At 43.9% G+C, this 18,115-nt stretch overlaps 1 protein-coding gene across 2 annotated transcripts in view; it reads left to right on the top strand.

Annotated features, from left to right (window-relative positions):
- SFMBT1 (Scm like with four mbt domains 1) overlaps window positions 1-18,115 on the top strand; it is an 80,254-nt gene that overhangs the window by 1,118 nt on the left and 61,021 nt on the right. The window contains exon 2 of one of the 2 annotated variants that reach the window (XM_068906902.1): window positions 16,308-16,453. The exons of the other annotated variant lie outside the window; for it this stretch is intronic. The gene's annotated coding sequence lies outside the window, so the exon portion shown is untranslated. The remainder of the gene's footprint in view (window positions 1-16,307; window positions 16,454-18,115) is intronic. 2 annotated transcript variants of the gene reach the window in all.

Below are 18,115 nucleotides of genomic sequence, written 5' to 3'. Positions count from 1 at the left end.
GGGATGCCCCGGGACCTGGCCGCGGGGGCGGCGGCGGCGGCGGGCCTGCGCTCCTGCGAGGGGCTCGGCAAGTTTGCCGCCTGTGCCTTTTGCAAACTTGCTACCAAGGCTTCTCGCCCTGCCCCCGGTATAGGGGGAATAACGGAAGGAGAAGGAAAACAACGCAGGCAGTTAATTGTGAATTTTTAACTACGTTCGCTATTAGCGTTCCACAAGGCCCCTGGTTAGTCCAAAAGAGGCCAGTGATACCGCTTCACAGTTGCGTGTGCGTGCTTCAGTGGAGCGATCACATCTACTCTGGAGGAACTTGTTGCCATCGTAAAGTGTTTTTAACTGGTAGCCTTTAGGTCTGGCTGTTTTGCCTGCTCTGACAGCAGACTTCTAGTGGGAGCGGTTGTAGCGGTTTGGCAGTGAAAGGAAAGGCCTACCTTGCTATTTCTTTGCCACCCCTTCCTTCGTGGGAGCGGGCTGCTGTCCGTGGCCCCGGGGGTGACCCTAGCGAACGTTTCAGTAAGGCAGGCTGTAAGGTGCGCTGTGCAAAAGTCGTGCTGGAGCAACCGATAACCTGTCTTGTAACTTCCGAAATTGCTTTCTTTTGCAGCTTAAGGTTTTGGTTAATAAGATTTGCTCTTTAATGCAAAAAGTTCTTAACTGAAAATGATTGTATCCTTACTGGAGGAGGGACTTTAATTTGTAGCCCGTGCAGCACCTAGCACCGTGGAATCTGATCTGGTTGAGGGCTGTGATTACTATTGCAAAATAGCCAGCCTGTGGGGCAAAATAAATCCACGTAAGATAAAAACACCTCAGTTAACTGTGGAAACATAGGATTAATATATGGTAGGTATGGCAAACATGAATGTTATGATTAAAAAACAAAAAAGCATCTTAAGCTTGAGATCTGCAGATCATCTGTAGGAAGAAGACTCGTGCTTCCTGCCTTGAGTTCAGCCATTTCCTCTTTTACTTTTAGTTTGTTACTTGTTGCTGTGATTGAAGGATGAGAAGGAAACCTCCTCCTCCCCAGAACCATTATTAGTGGAATAACAGGCAGGTGCTCTTGGGCAAGCTAGGCGGCAAAATAAAACTCGGAGATCTCACTTCACCTTTTTTTTGTGACTCAGTCTCAGGGACTTAACATGGCTTTGGCTCACGCGTAGTTTATTTCTCTGCTGGGTAGTGACGCTGGAAGATTTGTCGGGTATCCTGTTATGTTAAAGCTGACATGAACGTTCTCCACGGGAGACGGCAATGTGAGATAGACACTTGAAGAAGAGTGGCAGATCTTAGTAATTATTGATCCGTACGGTTTTTTCCTTTGCAGTCACTCCCCCCCACTATTAATCTGCTCGTATTGAATTATCTTATCTGATTCTTTAACCTGGCAGACCTCCTAAGCAGTGGCTATGTGGAAAGAGAGGTGGGTCAAGTGTAAGATGACATCTTAATGACTGATATTGTTGCTTGCGTGCTGTGATCTTTATATTCTGTGCCTTGCGTGCTGAAGGTATTAAAGGGTGTTGCAAAATATGTTTGTCATAGTATGTTTTGGTTGTGTTTTACAGGTTTTTTTTTTTTTTTTTTTTTTGGGTTGTTTCATGGCAAACTAGTGGCAGCTTTAGATCTTAGCCTTTAGGTCATGCTTGCTTTTTGAATCCACTCTACTTATTGTTGCAAGTCACTTGAACATCCTAACTGTGCTTCTGTCTGCAAAGTTTGGCCAGAGCATAATCCTGCGATGACGCAGACATCCATACAGTCACTTTGTGCTGGCGAGACTTAAGTTTAACAGTCTTACAAGTGATGCAGTTCAGACACCTGGGAGCTTAATTACATGAGCGCGCTGACAGTGAAACGCCTCCCGTGAAACTCACTGCAGTGGTCTGCAAGCGCAGGAGAAATTGAAACTTGGGAGGTATTTAGTAAGGGTATATTTTTGAGGGAGAGCTTTCAATACATACAGATGTACATACAGACCTATGTCTTGCATTACATATTGTCCACATACCAACATGGCTGTCTCAACGTTACGGAATAATAGGGGCAGCTTGGTTTCTCCGTTTGCATTTTTGTGTCTTACAGCTTGGTCAGTGACTTAAAACCATGTATCCTATGCAAGTTACAAATGTTTTCCAGAGCTGTAACTTCTCTTTCTTTTGTTAAATCACTGGTGGATCGTGAGGCAAGTGGAGGACTAAGTGCTGTTCCTCTGGCACGTCTGACTTGATGTTTATCAGAGTGTGTTTTCCCTGTTTCGGTAGCTGAGAGCATCAGCGTATCGCTGCTGGTAGAGCGCTTGCCTTTGTGCACGTTTTCTTCTGCTGCTGGGACGTGGGTATCGGTTTTTAGGTCACAGGTTTAGATTTGAGGGGTTTAGGGGGCCATTATGTATTTCTGAAGTGTTTTTTTTTTTCTTTCCTCCCAAAAGTACTTTCTTACCTGAAAAGTCAGGGGCTAGAGGAAGGGGGAGCCGTTGCTTTGTTCCGTTTCAAACGCTTGCTGGAATTGTCCTGCAGGCAAATGTTATCTTACTATGCGAGTCCCTGAAAGTGAAATTTAGCAGTTTCCTCATTTCAGATTTAGTTAAAGATGAAAATAAAAGTGTTGTTATGCTAATTTTATATTATTCCCTTATTACTTAAAAAACTTGTCGTTAAGGTAATGATATTTTCCAAGTAATTGTATGTTTTGACTAACTTTAATAATCCAGAATTCTTCCTACTCCTCAATTTTCTTTGAATGGATAAAGACTATGAAAAGAAGTATAAAGGTGCTAATTATTGCTCGTTTGATGGCAAAATGTGTATTGGCTCTAAGAGCACAGAATATACAAAAAGTAGTAAGATTTGATACTTCTTGGTGTTCAGGAGAGAAGTCTTTTTATTATTATTTAAAAAAAAAAAAGTCTGTGTCTTGCCATTAAGATTGTACTTCTAAAAGATACTTAGCAAAGGCTAGTCCATATTGCAAACTGAAATGAATTATGATGTGATTTCTACTCTGTGTTCTTCCTATGCCACGATTTATGGGAGTCAACTATTTGGAAGGTCCCCTTCCACCGCTCTGAGAAAGGAGGCTGTGAGCTTAGGCTGCGGCGAGATGTCTTGCATCTTGAGAGTTGGGGCTCTCCATCTAACTCTCCACTTCTCTGGGAAATGATGGTATTTAAAAACACTTTGAAGAGGGACAGCATTAAGTCTGGGGGACCGCTCTCGACTTGGTTTGTTTTAGTAGTATATGATTATCACCCAGAGCCACTACCGAGGAGCGTTTTGGTAGGCACTGTGCGAATGGACAAGGCCTGTGAGCCGTGGGATGGATAGAGCCTGGCTTCCAAGGTCTCCTTCTTCCTCTCTCTCCCCCCTTTCTCCTTTCTTACCTCTCGTGGCTCCTCTGCTGCTGAATAAAAAAAATGTCTGTATCAGTCTTTCTTTCAGCGGAGACAGTGACGTATAGATATTTTTTCCTGTGAAATAAGCATTCAAGTACAACATCTGTAGGACCTGAATATCGCTGAGACCCCTGCCCCTCTGTCAGATGTTCTTGACCCCAAGTTTAGTGAAGAGTCACTGGAGAATAGGCAGAAAACTAAATGTGTGCACGTACAGACAGAGGAAAACTGTTAGCCTTGTTTCCTAAGAAAGCCAAGGAAGCAATAACATGAAAACTTGAAGTAAGAGGACTTAATCCAGGTGTAATTGTCTTCTGGAGGTGCCTGACTCTAAGCCCTGCTCTCTCAAGTTCTCAAGTTCTGGCTGCACAGAGTACTTTTGGTAAAGAACCCTTGAACAGTAGTTTTTCCTCCCCTTAGGTGGAAGCCTTGCGTGCTTTGCTCTGGCTTTCGTTCAGATCTGGCAGATGAACCTAGCTGCAGCTGGCTACCTACAGTTTAGGTGAGCTACTAGTTACTGAGCTAATTTTAACAATCTGTTCAGATTATGTGGACCTTTAAAATGGGTTGACTGTCCCTTGAGTCGCCCTGAACAACAGCTTGCTGCTTTTCAAGGTCACTGTTTATCCTGCCGTGGCACTTCATTTGCACTGGTTTATTTGCCATTACACTCGAGGACACTCTTATTCACTTCAGAAACGATCTTTCTTCAAACAGATGAGTTGGAAAGGAGAATAGTGGAATTTGATGTTATCTAAAAATGATGTGGCTGTTAAACCAGCTTTGAGATTCTCTGAGCAGTGGTGAAAGATAGAAGAGATGCTTTACACACACACAGACACACACACACACACACACATATTTTTAAGGAGTAAACTAAGGTAGGAGGCTGAGCGAGCTCCTCTGCTGTTTTGGCTGATTGGAGTCGAGGGCTCTCAGCGTATCTCAAGCAGTACTATATCTTGCAGAATTGGGTCATTGGTTGGAAGTAGTGCGCGCAGGGGCATCCCTGCGAGGTTTTGATGTTTGTCAACTTAATAGTTTTCAAGAACGTCAGGGACTGCAGCAGTGATGTTGCAGTAGATATCATCTACTGGAGATGAACTCCATCTTGATGTGTTTAGAGGCTGTTGTCTTTACTTCTTCTAGGGATGGGTGAGAGAAAGCCATAAATAGCACCTTCAGATTTGTCATTGTTTCCAGAAGAAGCCGATGAAGCCGGGAAACGAATGCACTTCCCCTCTAATGCCCTTGCGCACCTTTAGTACAAACGGCTCTTTAAGCTCCATGGGCATCTTGCCTCTCCCTGCTGGAGTAAGTGATGCCCTGGCGTTTATTATCGCTTCCGTGGTCTCTTGACCTGTGAAAAGATAAATGTAAGAAAGACTGTCCTTTTTACTTGGGACACTCATTTTTCTTTTTGTAGCTTGACCGAGGTAAATATTTTTAGGAGTATACATCTTATTCCAGATTCTTGGGAGCTGTGGTAATAGGTGCACGGTTACTACTCAAGCATGCTCCTTGCTCTGTACGTGGGGGGCTGTATTTTAAATGTAAGGACTGTAAAGTTCTGGCATCAAGTTTCTGTTTAGAGACTGTTATACTGTAAAGCCTTATCTGTAACTTGGGTTTTGGGGTGAGTGTCTCCCTCTGTTGTCAAAGCGTATTTTCTTGGAAGGAGACCGCTGTTGGCCTCCGTGCCCATCAACTTTGCCCCAAGAATGATGTTGCGGTGCTGAAAAAGCAGTGGTGTTTGTAAGCAATGCTGAAAAATGATATTGGAGCCTGACAGATGTATTTATTATATACACATATAGGCTTTTCCTGTTATATGTGTATTAGTATTTATTTATTTTTTCTAATGTCTAGTTCCAAGTATGTCTCCACCCATGTGCATTATTAAGTACAAACTGTTCTAGTGGTGTTTCAGTATAAATTACTGATCAGAACAGCAGAATTCGGTTTAAAAAAAAGATAGCCAGGGGATAAATGGCTAGTAGAGAGGCAAATTTCTTGGATAAAAACATGGGATGCTTTCTTGCAGTTGGGCCCATGTGTTGCCTCAGAGCAGAACTTGGTAACGTAGTGACCTAGTGCACCTCCTAAAAGAGAAGTTATTGAGAAAAGCAATGGTTTCTTTCAGCATTAACTCCGCTTATTGTTCTTTAAAGCCTTACCATGAGGGTTAAACTAGTGGCCTTAACAAATAATGAAAGGACAGGATCGGTCATAAGTGCTAAATATATAGCACTAATTGGCCAATTGAACAGGACTAATGAACTCCTCTTAAACTAATAGGACTACCAGCATAGGTATATGGAAATTTTCCCTTTCAGGGCATTTTTTTCTTCTTTATCTGCAAAACAGTACTTAAGCCAGTAGCTAGGCCTTTTAGTCCAGCAGCTTACTTAGAGCAAATGCCTGTCTGTAAGGGTGATTGTTATGTCTTAAACTGTTTGTTGCACTTTTGGAATAGGATCTTTTTGGGGGGAGCGGGAAGTAAATTAACTTAATTTTGAATTGCTGTTGTTATTGTGGGCAAATCTTGCTCTTTGAACTCACGCTTCTGCAAGTTATAGTATGTTTTTGCCGCTCTTGGAGAAAACTGAACCAGTGTATTTGGGAAAGTTGCTTAGCTAAACACTTAAACCCAGAATTTATTGCAATAATAAGCCAGTTCTAGAAAATCTAGCCTACTGCAAGTGCAGAGAGGGAATATGTCCAACACTGGTTGGTTTGTTTTCCTCAGTCAGTTCAGTTTATTGAAGTAAGCGACAATGACTGGAAGCTGAAAATTCAGGGAAGAGTCTCTCTTCCTCTTCCAGCCTGGGTACAAAAATGATAACTTTTGGGAGGACAGGGTGACAAGAATAAATCAGCTTTGTTAATTGCAGGTAATGTTTCTTGGTTTAACTCTGATCTGTTTGTCTCTTTATCTGTTAAACTTAAACCAAAATATTGCTTTCTTTGTCTCTGCTAGATGCTTTTAAGGTAAAAATATTGCTTAGCGAAATAAAATGAAAATGCAGTTTTTATTCCTAATTGGATTCCAATTTTCATCTACATGCGGCTTGACATAAATTACAACTCTTACGATTATCCGCTAAGAAATAAAGAAATTACTTTTTTCTAGTGAAGGTAAGATTTGTATTTAAATATTCAGTTTTTATCTTTTGCATTTATACTCTGTTTCCAAGCAGTGGTTGGAGCTTACTGGGCACTATTTTTAGGTTATTGAGCAATTGCAGTGTTGTGTAGCTTAATATGCTTTTCTTTAAAGCAATTTGTATAAGTTGGCCCTCTTTTCTACTTTTACGTAGATAGCAGCATCGGAATAATTTTGTTGATATTAGTCATTCTTATATGCAGACAAATGTGAGTGATACTTAATAAAATAAAACACTTGGTATAACAGTTGCTTATCAGCTCTCTGAGGCACCTTCCTGGAGGAAGCAATCGCATGAATGTTTCCAAATGGGTTTCCTTGCAGAAAGCTCGGCTGAAAACAAGCACTGAATTTTACATTTCATACACTACTGGATTCTATGTTATCTGCTCCAAGAGGAGAAATTTGGACCGTCACCAAGCAAAATTTGACTTTTGGCAAACGCTACAGCAAAATCTACCTTTGTGTATTAAAATGAACCGTTTTGAGTTCCTCCTTCTGTAAGGGCACTTGGGAGGCAAATCCCGGGTGGTAGCTGTTGAAGACGGCTAATGAGTTTTTCTGTGCTGGCGGCCGAAGAGCGGTCTCAAGGCTAGCTTAAGCTGCTGTGAGCGTAAAAATTGGCACAGCGTGTCAGATCAGTAGCACCCCTAGCCTTACCTCGAAACCCTTTTGAAGCGAGGCTAAGAAACGGTGAAATAGAGCGTGATCCTTCCTGGCGCCGGTGTCGTGGGGCAGCGGTGATTTGGCCTGGTCTCCGTCAGCTGGGCTAACCTCTCCGAACGCACCACTTCCCCTTTAACGATGTGCCACGCAAAGAGGTGCTTCAAGGTGTGTTTTCTGGTTCCTGCGGTATGAGAAGCAGCGAACTACCTTTCCTTCCTTATCGTTCTTTTTCGTTCTGCTTGCGATTTTGCCCTTTTCTGTTGTGTTCTTGGGTCGCGCTGTTCAACCTGAACGAGGAAGCGGTTGGGTTGTGCGGTGGTGCAAAACGCTGAAGCCCATCCAACAGCTGGATGCTGCCGGTGTGGATGAGCCTTTCCTTAGGCTGGCACCAGCACCGATCTGGCTCTGCAGGGAGCTGAACCGTCAGCAAACGACCTGTTTTCCCTCCTAGGATGACGCGTGGGGCTTTCTGCTTGTTCTCTCGGTTTAGTTCCCTGAGGTTACTCCATGGGATTGCAAGAAACGTCGCCGCGGTGCAAGGCGAGCGTTGAGGCGTGGGTGCGGGTAACGCTGGGGTGGGCGCGTAGCGGGGAGGTGGGCCTGCTCTGTCCGGTTGGGGCTATTTCTTGGCTGTTGAACTAAATGGTACCTCAGTCCCTAGCAGTATAGGAACATTACAAGCCTGTGGTCATCTTCGATACCTTTTCCTGTGCATCGTCTGGTCTCGCTGCGGCTGTTTGAGGCCGGAACAGCAGGCTGTGCCGCGGTGCAGGTGTGCTCTGGGCTTCTGGCACTGTTTTGAGGTCTCATTGTAGAGGTGAGGTTGCTGCTTTTCCCTGGGTTGTTATTCTGCCTTTAATTTCCTCCTCTGTTCTGTTATCCTTCTGCAGTCCTTTGCAAACAGCGCTTATTTTTCAGCTCTGAAACAGCTCTGTCGTGTCTTAAAGCTTTGCTTTCTTGTCATTTGTGCTCTTCTCTGGATCACTTCTGTTTGCTAGAATAAAAGTAGGACTCGGTACAAACTCATTGGTCTATCCTGTATTGCGAAAAGTGACTTTCTGTTTCCATCTTTGCTTCCTGTCTCTTTAATCAGCTTAGACAATCTTCCAGAAAATGCTCGGAAATGCTGTTGACTGTAAAGGCTGGAGTCAGGGCTTGGAAGGACAGTACCGTATGCGTAGGCCCCGAGCTTACAAGACGTTTGCTTTCCTCAGCTTGGGTCGAAGACGCCCTATGCAAGTTAGGGATGCTCAGAGCTTCCCCCGGCTGAAGCCCGCATAGGAGGCACCGTTCTGACGGATTTTCTTTTTCTGCTTAGACTACGTGTTTCTAAACTCAGTTCGCTGGCAGGGTCAGGTAGGAAATAGTATACTGGGAGCTAAGGGGAAGTGTGTGGGAGATCCTGGCCTTTGGGTTTAAATAGCTTGAGTTTCTTTGTCAGCCTTTGGACGTTCATGGAGGTATTGGGGGCGGGGGGGAAGAAGGAGTTAAAGCAGATTAAAAAAAAAATAAAAATAAATTGAATACTTATAGCAAGTTTAATACTGAAAAGTTATTTCAGTATGCAAAAGGCTCTTAAACTGGCAATTGTTAGCAATTACAAAGTTTATTTATTAAAGAAACACTTATGAAAGAGTTTTCATTTTGATGGTGGAATATGAATAGACCTGAAATGGTGATAGCAGCAATCATGTGTTCCTGTTACACTTTTGACCACCCTCTGACCTGAGGTGACCATTAAACTTCTTTTTTTGCCTTAATGTTGTATTATATCCTTAGTAAAACTCTTATTTCCCGCTTATTTCTCTTATATCCCAAGATACAAGAAGTATCTTGGACTGGATCTGCCGTACGGTGTCTGATACTGAATTCAACACTGTGAGAATTGCAGCATTAAAAAAAACCTTTCTCTGAAGTTCCCTGTTTGTGAAGCTTTTAAAATGTTGTTGATTCAGATCTATAGCAGGCTTGCATACAGCCACCGAGCCTCTATACTGAAGTGGCCTAAACAGATCAGCAGTTACTCCGGTTTGGAAAATAGCAGCACCGAAGGCCTTAGCATGAGGGGAAGAGACCGGCTGAGCCTGTCTCCTCGCGCGGTGCCGTACGGAGCGGCTCGTGTCCGGCACCTGTGTGACATGCTCCGGAGAAAATGGATTTTTGCATTTCAGTTAATCCATGTTCTGTGGCAGCGTAATAAAATCCAAGGGAATTATATTCCGCGTGAATTCTGCACGAGGAGCGAAGAGCCCTGGAGAGTTGAATGCAGCGGCCGGCAGAAGCGCCTTCAGCGTGCTGTGAAGGAGCGTTTTTCCTGGGGGGCCCTCTGAAAAGTCCGTTTCTCGTTTCTCTGCACCGCATCAGTTTTCTGTTTGTTTTCTGCCTATTTGCTTAACTTCTTCTGTGCTTACCCGTCCCTGGTATGGAAGAACAGGCTTTTAATCTTGTGTATTCAGAAGACATTTCCCCAACCGCAAGACCTAGCAAAGTATCTCACAAGAATTAAACTTTTGATACTGCAGACATGACCTCAGCTTGGGAAAGTTTGGGGGGTTTTCGGGGAGGATTTTTTTTTTTCCCCCCCCAGCACAGTTCTTCACTGCGTCTATGTGCTTGCTTTGCATAGAGATCTGAAAGGGCCAGAACGAATTCGTTTTTTAAATTGTTGTTCCTCCTGGAAGTGATCGTGGCAATGTTTGGGCAGTGCAAAAAAAAAAAACCTTAACGTGAGAACAGATTTTCATGTAGCAGCCCCGCTCCCGATGCGGGTTAATAAGCACATCATCACTTGCTTTCAGGTATTCGCTACAATACCACGCTGTCACTGTTTTGGGGCCTTTAGGCCTATTAATGTTCTCACGATGTGAAATCTGTATTATTGAAAGCTGTTTTTTGTTTGTTTTTTTCAAAAGCTTTCTGTACTTTTTAAATGGAGGAAGGGGATGGAAGCCTATCTCTTAGCGAGCAATAACCGAAAACAAGGCTGCGTTTCGGTGGCGTTGCCTGGAGAGAGAATTTCTTGATTTAGCACAGCTCATAATGTTATGAGTCTGCTTAGCAAGAAAGGGCGCGGGGGGGAAAGCCATGATTCCCATAGCGGTTTGCAAGCGCGAAGGGTGGTAGAGTCTGAGTGGTGACTCAAATGGAGCTTTAGTAAGCTGAAATAGCGTTTCGGTGGATAATACGGGAACGCTTGATGAGCTACCATGTAAACGGGGAGTCATAGGACTATCGGGCGCAGTGTTCGAAGGTCGTAGCGGGTTGGAGGTGTTCCAAGACCGAACGTGGGGCCTTTATGAGGGTTATTTATGTGGGCACTCAAAGTCTCTCAGAATTCATAAATCCACTGAGACCTATTCTGGCTTCGTCGTAAAGTATATGTGTGTGACTTTCTCAGTTTTCTAGACTTAAAATGCCACGTTTAAAGCCTCGTTGCTCTGCAATGTTTTCTGAACCTGTTACGAGGCTTAACTTGAGCACTTTTCAGAAAAGGCTCGGCTGCTGCTTTAACACCAGCAGCGTATTATGGAATCTAGTCTGCAAGGTGAGAAGTAACGGTATTGCTGTGCTTTTAGCCTCTTATTATTGCTGCTTGAGCATGCTGTTAAGGGATGTGCTGGCACAGTGGAACCGAAATAGTGGCCAAGTTCTGCGGAGTAAATAACGATAGCAGGAAGAAGGCTTTTCGTTTCGCCACCGAGAAGCGAAGCGTCAAGGCATCAGACAGACAAGAGCGAGGTGGTGGTACGACGGCAGCGTTTGATGGCAGCGTGTCTTTGCGAGGTTTCCTGGAAACTGCAGGTAGGAAGAACGCGTTGCGGTGTGCTCACCCGGAATTGCAAAGGCGCTGTAAGTAAGTGTACCCTGTAAACATACTGCAGTTGAAGCAAATTTTCCTAAGCCCTGTGATGGAGCTCAGGACCTTGATGTTTCTGTGATCCCTTCAGATGCAGGGGGGACTTTTTTTTTTTTTTTTTTTTTGGTTATCCTTATAACATCCCTCCTTTGTGTAGACGCGTTTCCATTAAAAAAATAAGTGCCAGTCTGAACTGGAACCCTCTTAAAACAAAATGCGAATGAAATCTTGGAAAGCAGTGGGAGACCTCAGGACTCTGTGGTGAAAGGATTGAAATCTGCGGCCACAACCTCTTACGGATAAAGTTGGCCTTCTGAAGATAAAAGAAAACGCAATTACGAAGCACGGAGGGGGATGGAGGGGTGTAATTAAAACACGTAAGCCTAGAAAACAACACTAACGGTGCTTTTTCGTGTTACACTTAAAGTGGTCTGCTTTCTGGGGGCAGTGGCTATTGTTTAAGGTTATTGATTTAGTTTCCTAAGGGACTTTTTAAAAAGACGTGAAAAGGATGACGTCTGCTGTTGGTGTAACAGGCAGCGTAAATTGACGTGAGCATTGTATTTATGGGCAGCTCAGCGGAGGGTTTTCCTCTCCGGTTTGCTAATCTTTCTTGTTTGAAAAATAAAAGCAGAAAGTGAAGTGCTGCTGGTGTTTTTTTTTTCCCACGCTAGTAGCAGTTGTCGTGCCGTATCTGGAGGGAGCGGGTCGGACAACAGTCGAAACCGAAGGCAGCGTAGGGACAACCTCTTCGCTGCTGTTTGATCTACACCGGGGCTGGTTCCCTAAGTTTAGCGGCTTGGGCCCCGATTCTCCAAGCAGTAGGAGCCCAGCTCCCGTTGAAGCAATCGAAACTGGTGCCCCGAACCTTGGCTAGCGTGGACTTCAGGCCACGTATCCTAGCCGTGAATTTAAAAACATCTCTTTCAAGCTTGGTGATAAACGCTAACGCTGCGTAGTAGTAACGACGCATCTGCTCTGTGTCAGTGTTTCTCCGCTTGGTCTGATGCTAAGGTCTTTGAACCCAACTGCTGCCGTATTTTCTCCGTAGCGAAGGGTCCTTTGGCTTGAGCTAGAAGCGCTCTGCTCTCGGGGCTGGCGTCTGTGACAAAACGTCTTCTGAATCCGTCGCGCGGGGGGAAGTTGTGCGTACGCACGTTGACGGGTTCGCTACAGCCCTGCGTTGGACGTTGAGTACACGTCAGCATGCAGAAATAATTGAAGTTGACTGACTTTTCCTCTTTTGGACTTTGTTCCTTCACAAACTGCGGCTGGTTTGATTTCCCAAACGTGGATGATGTGTGACTTGATGGAGGGAAGAAGCTCGTAGGGAAGCAGAGGCAGGAGGGAGCTGGAAAAGAAAAGGGAGCGTGAGCATAGACTTCGGCACTGAACGCGAACTTCCCAGGCAAGATGTGTCGGAGCGCTTCTGAGTCGTCGTCTCAGGTGCTCGTAATGCCGCTCCAAACCCATCTCTCCTCCTGTACTCTGCAGTTAAGTATTAGTATTTTCTTGGGTTACTTAATAGTTAAGCCTGATAGCTTGATTAAAATATTAGTTCCATTATTTCACAAGCTGTTGTGTGCAAAAATGTCTCTGTGAAGGAAATATTTTGAATTATGATTAAAAAAATAGTGCCAGTTTCTTGTAGCAGTTGATGCATGTATTTCCTCGTCTGTTTGCTCAAATACTATGCAAGTTTATCCAACGTTCCTGCTTATATTGAATGAACTTAGTTTAAAAAAAAAAAAAAAAAGCTTGCCTCTATACTGTCTGCATAGTAGGAAAATGCAGTAAAGTTATTGTCGCAACTGTAACGCCCGTAGGGAAGGCCTAGGCTCTTCCTCTGGTCAGTCTAAAAATTGCAGTAGCTAGGCACACTTGAAGCTGCACCTAGCCCAGCAGCGGGCTGATATCATGCCAAAAAGCGGCGTATGCTCAGTCAGTTCACCCTCTGGAAAACTAAGCCAATGTTAAAAGCGCAGAACTCTCTAAAAAGCATACGGTCAAATGCCTCGAAACTCGATTTTGTTCAAATTTTTCATTTAACTGGATGTATAGGTACGGGCTCCTATAATTATTTTAACATTGTAGCATACTCCAAATTTGTTCTTCAAGTTAGTAGGCTTTCTTGTAGCAAGGGAAGATGACTGCAGGCAACGTCGGTGTCTGAGGGGATGAAAAGTGAAAAAACTTTGCTGTCCGGGAGCAAGGCACCAGCAATCTGCTTAGGTAGCAGTGCTGGTGCTTTCAGAGCACTTTAGGGTGGGAGTAACGGACTTTTTTCAGTACAGTCTGTCAAACGTGTATTGCTGTTGCGGCTCTAAGAGAGTAAATATCTGCTCTTAGGATCTTGTGCAGGGATCGCTGTGATGTGACTACTGACTGAACAGGGCAAGTCCCAGGCAATGCTGCTGTCGGGGTAGAATTCCTGTCTAATAGGAAGATCAGAAAATAATAGATTACGGTCTGTTGACTTGAGAAAACCTGTCTTCAGGCTAAAACTGAAATTCCACAACCAGGTCTTGCATTTAAAACTGGAAGTTTGACAGGGACTTTTAAATGGCTTTTAAGTCTGTAGCTCTTTGAGCAACTTAATCTGCGATGGGTCTGATAAACTTGCTGTTGGCCTTGCAAGATTGTTGATGGGGAACGGGGGTAGAGGAGAAAGGTCTTTATGGTAGCCAAACCAATTTTTGGGATGGGCTGAATTAATGGTGGAACTGCCGTACAAGTTTTGGATCTTGAAGACTGTGAGAATGGTGAACAGCTTAGTGAGAAATTGGAGTATCAGCAGAGAATCGTAGCAGGAGGAAGGTGCAGACTTCTAAAAATCCAATACAGACCAGGTTTTTGGTGAGTCTCTTGCATGTAATGCTGAATGTCAAAAATCTACTTTGTCAGTCGCTGTAACAGCTTGGGATATTGTTCTTATAGTGGATCACAGTATTGCACAAACGTATTCTAGACGTTTCTGATTCCTCATACAAAGAGTTGTAAGGCTCAACAGTTTTCATGTGCTCTAGGTGCTGAAGAAGTGTAAAGAATAACCCACAAAATAGATTAAATATAAGGTAGTCATATACGCTTAGCAGGTGACTTTCAGTTCCCCCCACAGCAGAAATTTCCCATTTTTGCCATTGCCACTTTTGTAAGAGCTGTAAGCTTTTACGAGTTTCCCACCAAAGCACCAACGCTCTGTCTTAACCTGCCATGTGTGTTTCCACTTCTTGCAGGGGGTTGTTAACCCTGAAGCCTAAATTATTATTGCAGCTGCAATTCTGGGGTTTTTAACTCTGCCAACACTTGCTTTTAGCGATTAGAAAAAAAAAAATCTGCTGCAGACATGCAAATGCAGCTGGAAGATGGATTTTAAATCCTGATCAGAGGAAGGAGGCGCTCGTGTATGCAACGACCCTGGATCCATCGCTACTTGTTAAGGTTGCGACAGGGGGTCGCGTTTCCCAGAAATGTATTCTGCAGGAGTAAGAAGATCTGGAATGGGGCGGCCGTGGTTTAATTTGCAACACACAAAATGCGATGCTGCATTTAGCTACCTGCAAGCTCTTTATTGCTTGAAGACCTTTCTTAGCAATCTTTTTCTCTTGAGGACCAAAAATATGAACATGGGTAAGAAAAGGTCTTGCTTTTGGCTGTTGAAGTTTTCCAATCCATGTGATTTGTATGCAATTTCAGTGACTGTATTTCCCTCTTCTAGGTAACCCAGAAAGGGAGCATATTTAGTTCTTGCTCATGCTAGTTAAGCCTTGGTTTCTGGCCAATATGAAGATTGCAAGGCCCATGTCAGAAAGGCTGTTGTGACTGTCTCATACCTGATTTATTTCACATCGGCAATTTTACAGACATCACATCAACAGTTTCTGACCTTGCCAGCTTGAGTTGTCTTCACACTGGCAGCCTGGAGCCTCTTCATATGCAAAGATTTCTCTGTCTATCAAAACTGGTTTAGTAACAGATTTCCTCCTTATAACTTATCTCTGCTAACCCCTTGCTTACTGTGGACTAATGTTTCCATGTAGCAGAGCTGTTTTCTTCAGCTAAAACAACTTGGTGACCATGTGAGACATGTGAGATGCTTACAGGGATCAAACTGTGGACCAGTTCCTCGATGAGCTTTAATGCCTTGCAAATCTCTTGAGCCCTCATGCTTTCTCAACATAAATATTTGTCTGAGGACCTTTCAGGTACTTGGTCATGACTAATTATTAACGCACAGAAACTTATATGAAGTGCAAATTTTCCAACTTTTCTCGTCTTGATTAAAATTTCTCCCTAGCTATGAGGTTTCCATTTCTTGCAGAGGTGTCTGATTCTCCTCCTAAATTTGTGTAAGCTATTTCTCTGATATTTAAAAAAAAAAAAAAAAAAGCTGAAAGATATTTCATTGAGCTGGTGGAAAGCTCGATGTTGGGTCTTGTTTAACCTGGTATCTAAGACAGAGATGTTGATAAATACGCTTTAATAACTTAAGAAACACTTCAAGTTTTATCACTGAATATATTTTGATAAGTGAGGTGGCAATCAGAATTCACTGTTGGGGAAAATACTCCCTGGAGGTCATGCAGACAAATTGAATTGAAATTTTGAGTAAAGAAGGTGTGGTGTGCATTACAGTATTGGGCTGTCTAAGACGTGCTGACATGGTCCACGTACTTTAAGCTGCACTGGAGTCCGATTGCTTCGCCCGCCTTGAGATCTGTGATTCCTCTAGGTTTGGATTAAATTTAGACTTCTTATATGACATAACAGCATCATGCCACTGGGCTTCTCCTGCAAGCTTTCATTCTCTGCGTGGCAAGATGTGGCAGAATCCCTTTAGCTTTCCCTTTTAAAAATGTACTTGCATTGTTGTCTCTTTCCAAGAATATTCTTTTTTGCTAAAAGCTTGATGCCACTAGACACACTAGCGTTGTAGAGCATTATCACTGCAGGCGGTGGCTTTGTCGCAGAATTCCCCGGTGGCCTGGAGCGCCGTACTTGGACTCGCTGCCCGTGTCTGCGTTGGAAGGACGAGGCTGTTGTGAAGCACAAGTACGATACAAACCAGCACTAGGCAACTGCTCTCTCTCGGGATATTTGTGTACGATTGTTCAGCATTTTAAAGTAATAGTCTTGAGTGTCTCTGTAAGAGTGGGTTGAGTATGAATTTGATACGAAGACTCTGAGTGTACCTGGCTGGTTATAGCATTGCCTAACTCTTTTGCCAGGTTGCTCTATCTCAGCTTCCCAATGTGAAGTGGAAAGAGACGCTTCAGAAGGGATACTTGGAAAGCTGCCAGATGTTTTGTTGTCTGCAGTGTCTGCAGGCAACATTCCCATATTAGGTCTTTCGTGGTGCATCAGAGAAGAAAAGGTACGTGGTGTTAAAGAAGTTATTTTCAGCTTTACTATTTAAAACAGAAGATCTAGAGTGGGAACCTGGAATCCCATATTGTTGAAATAGTGAAGTAGCAGTGAAGAATAAGCGCAGTTTCTCATTTCCTCTTAATCCCCCCAACAGCATTGGATTTCAGTAGTTTTCCTTAGATGTTGGTATTGGGTTAATTTGGTTATGTCAAAAATTAGTAAGTCCTGATGGCATTTAACTCCTACACTATACTTACTCCTGCTAAATTTGTTGTCTTTAATATCCACATGCCGCTATAAGTAGCGGGAAAAATTTTTTGTGCTCTCTGCCTGGGATCTCTTGATAGGGAAGTATTGCAGCCCGCGCTCTAATGATGACTTCAGTTATCTGGGGGGGGGGGGGGTGGAACCCCGCAACCTAAAACATTATTTATTTATGCAAGGTTTTTTGACCAAGCATCTATTTAAGAGCAGGAGGTTGTTCCTAAAGACTGTGCCTCTTAAGTGTCTTTTGGGTAGCTGTGACTTCTTGGCAATAGATGCTTATGATGTGATCTCTCCGGCTTACCTGTTTGTAAGTGCGCCAGCTACAAGGAAAGTCAGCACGGGGCTTTGCGTTGTAAGAAAACTTAGGAGAGCAGGAGCAGTCAGCAAGTGTATGGTTTACTTAAATTGAGAGCATGTCCAGTGTTGTGCAATATTGCTGAGATACTCGGAAGCGTCTATGTTTGGTGACAACTAAAACCAGAACTTACTACCTCTTTAGTCATTTTGATTTAAGAAAAAAAAAAAGTGATTACTCTATTTTTACAGTGCAATTTTGGGGCAGTGCTGGATGTAACCCCCTGACAGTACTCTCCATCATACTCTTGTTTGGGGATTGGTTAAATGAAAGCTGGTCGTGCCCACACTGCCCAGGTATTGGTGACATTAAGCGCACAGCGTTCCCACTGCTTGCTCCGTTTTATTTGCATTAGCAGAAAATGAATATGACTCTGAAGCAGGGAGGTCAGGCAACTTGAGCATACTCTGAGTTTTACCTCAAATTCATGAGCAGCAGTTGGCTTCACCTTCTTTAATCATAGTTGTCTCCTGGGAAGGCAGTGGCCTTTTGGAGAAGCCTTTCGGATCGGCCTCCCTTCTGCTCGTGGTATCTGCAGATCTTGGTGCTCCCTGCAGATGTCATGGGAACAGCCAGCCCGAGGAAAAGGCCAATGTCAAATTCCAGGTTGCCCATACTTTCCCCCCTTGTCGCGGCCCGCTTTGGCGGGAGGATTGCATCCCTCTCTTGGTGTTGAGATGCAATTCTTTCTGAAGAAGAAATCCTCCACGTTCCCCAACCCAAACCGGATCCGGCATCATAAGCGAAAGACAAATGGAGTAAGCATCAATCAGAATGATAGAACCGGGGGTTGCCCAAGAAGGAGTGTTAAGTAATAATCGCACAACGGCTTTATCTTGTATCCTGAGCAACGAGGAAGCTAGCCCAGCTGAAGAATCATTGACTGTCTCGGGCTGAACGACTGGTGCTCTTTGTGCAGGGGATCATTAGGCAGCCTGGTTACTGCTGCTGCACGAATTCACAAGTTTGGAGTATCGATCAGCTGCGTCCTTGCCAATGCTCTGGTTAAGCAAATGGTTTTTCTGTGCCTGGTCTGCTTAGACGGGG

The sequence above is a fragment of the Struthio camelus genome, chromosome 14, assembly GCF_040807025.1.
Source record: "Struthio camelus isolate bStrCam1 chromosome 14, bStrCam1.hap1, whole genome shotgun sequence".
NCBI lineage: Eukaryota > Metazoa > Chordata > Aves > Struthioniformes > Struthionidae > Struthio > Struthio camelus.
The sequence above is the reverse complement of the archived record's forward strand: the minus strand, read 5'-3'. Positions and strand labels throughout refer to the sequence as shown.